General features: G+C 42.6%; 1 long non-coding RNA gene across 1 annotated transcript; it reads left to right on the forward strand.

Moving 5' to 3' along the window:
• Positions 1–60: 60 nt before the first annotated feature.
• On the forward strand, positions 61–1,926 carry LOC115947968. Its single transcript, XR_004081824.1, has 3 exons — positions 61–154; positions 285–336; positions 1,700–1,926. It is a non-coding gene; the product is annotated as an uncharacterized LOC115947968 (long non-coding RNA).
• The last annotated feature ends 752 nt before the right edge of the window (positions 1,927–2,678 follow it).

Raw genomic sequence — 2,678 nt, forward strand, 5'->3', positions numbered from 1 at the left:
ATTCATGGATACTCATCCATGTACAGCATTGCTGTTGTAGGATCGGCCGCTTGATGGTGCTCAGCCTCTGCAGTTCTTGGGGCTTGCAGTTATTTTTGTCCCAGAAGCGAGCGATGAGCACAGCGCCCTGTACTACAGAGCAACATATGCAGCGGTAAGTGGCATTTACCTTAAGCTCTTGCAAATAGCCCAGGGATCCATATAACTGAGAAGCACTTTCTAAAATCTCCTTTATCTTCACCATTTCTCTTTATAATCTTCCTGTTCATGTCTTTTTTTTACAGTAACTTGCCTAGCTTCTCCCCATGACTGCTTTGCTTTGGGTTCTCCTTTCAAGTAAGAAAACACGGGAAGTTTTTTTTCTTTTTTTAATTTATCTGTAGTTTTTTGCATTAATCTGTCACTGATTGTATTAAAACTACGAAACACTAAGAAACTCGTCACTCTGGGCTGGCTGTGTCAGCTCCCAGGCCTCATCACACAGCTACTGATGAGGCTCAAAGTGCAGCTTTCTCAGTCACTCCCTCGCATTCCTGGATAATTGCATGCCACCCTGGATGCTGATCAAAGCCATTATCACTTCCAAACTGGATCTGAATAATTCTAAATTTCAAGTATATATTGTGAACTTCTGAACATAATTCATGCAGGGACCACAGAATGACAAAAGTGACCTTTCCAATACTGACTTGCATTTCCTTTGGTAGGACAGGTAATGAGACAGGCACCAGGTCTCAAATCTGTCACCTATTACCTAACAACTATTCATTTCAGTTTGGAGGGTTATGGGGACTTGTCAGACTGGATTTCAGATATCCAGTGGGAAGAGACATTCTCCAAACTCTTCTTTATCACCTTGAAATGGGGTTCTGCAATCTCTCCAAGTGCTTTAGTGCAAACTCTGAAACACAGGTCGCTTATTCTGAGTACCTGTGTATGTCTAATACCTGAAAGGATTAAAAACCCTTGTACATTCCACTCTCTAGGCTTTTTCAAGCTTTCCTGGGTCACCAGAAAAGCACAAAGAAGTGCTCCTGTTTTCACAGTTGAAGATGGCCACCAGAAGAATTTGTCAGTGACCATTCTGTACGTGATCAGCCATGTGAGAAACCCCAGTTCAAAGCACAGCTGCCCTGGGACAGCCCTGCTGCCTGATGGAAAGCAGCAGTCAGGGATGCCTTTGGCTGCCCAGCTCAGAAGTGCTCGTTTTCCTTTTCCTGTGTTTGTGTGCTCCACGTTGCACTCTTCATCAGGAGCCATCCCAGAAATTCTGGGGATTTTTTCATAGATTGTTTCTAGGCCTAGGAAACTCTTCACTAAACAGAAAGCAAAATGTTGCAGATTGCTTCTTTCAATTTCAATATGAATGACAAGGCAATATTAGGCATCTGTGATGTGAACATAGCATTTGTCATCAGGTCTGATTGTAACATAACTCTAAGTTTTCTAACAGTGCTGGAAACAAAGTCTCTGAACTGACAAAGAACCTCTACCATGGACAACTTTTAAAACTTGTTCTTTTCACCAAAGGGAAAGGTAGTAGGATTTAAGCTCAGCAAAATTAACAAATCTTAAAAGTTTCATGCCACAAGAGGATCAACACTCAAAAGCACTAATGCAAATAGTGGGAGTATAAAATCACATCACTGCTTATTCTCCATAATTCCCATTCTTTACTGTCCTTTCCCATTTCTTTCAGAGCAGTTCCCTTTGTACTCCCCAAGGCCCCTGCCCAGGTGAGATCACCCGGCAGAGCGAGAGGGCAGCGCTCAGATGCATCACCCTGGTGGGGCAGGTGCTGCTGCTGCTGCCACCAAACCGTGGAGGAACAAAGCAGAAGCCCCCTCAAACAATTCTCCTGCCCCGGGTTCATCTTGGAAGATGAGTTTCCAGCTCACTGAGTGAAAAGTTCCTTTATCCAGTGTGCAGAGCAGACAGAGCTGGGTGTCCCCAGAGAGGAGCCCCCTACAGCAGATGGCAACCCAAATTGTATCAGTGCCACCCACCATGCACTCCCCAGATAGAGTAATTTAATTCTTGGTGCTGGTCCCTGCATGTCTCATTGATTGTTTTGGTCACTGGGCTGCCTCTTCCTGAAGTTATCTCATTCTTGGGATTGGTTCCTTGGTCCATCTTCATTCTGCTCCTGTCTTGCCAGTTCCAGCTTGGTCAGTGTTTGTGACACCATTTTTGCTAAAAAGTTTCCACTGTCATTGGCTCGTGTGCCCCAGGGCTCCAACTTGCTGATCTTCCAGTGCAAAGCAAAGTCATTAATCCCAACAATTCTCAATATTAGAAGTTTTTGAATGTGTAATCTACAAACAGGCCCTTCATGTTGTCTTTTAATCTACCCTCCATGTTTGCCTTCAAAATGCCTCCTGATTCACAGCATCTGAAATATGGGGAATATTTACACTCCTTAACACAAACATTTTTCTCAAAAGATTTTTTTATAGCAGCAATTTTTCCTATCTCAGATGATCAGAGTGAAATCACAGCTTAGTAAGTAACCAGCAAAAGAATAACAATACAACCAGTTACAAAAAATTCCCCTATTTTATTTTTATTAGAGTAATAAATTTCTTGTCACTCCTGGAAGACCATATATCTTCCCTAGATGACCATTCCTGCAGTAAAATTTGTGTTTATTAATCATCATGTTTAAAAAAGAAAACAGC

Source organism: Geospiza fortis, unplaced genomic scaffold (assembly GCF_000277835.1).
Source record: "Geospiza fortis unplaced genomic scaffold, GeoFor_1.0 scaffold173, whole genome shotgun sequence".
Taxonomy (NCBI): Eukaryota; Metazoa; Chordata; class Aves; order Passeriformes; family Thraupidae; genus Geospiza; species Geospiza fortis.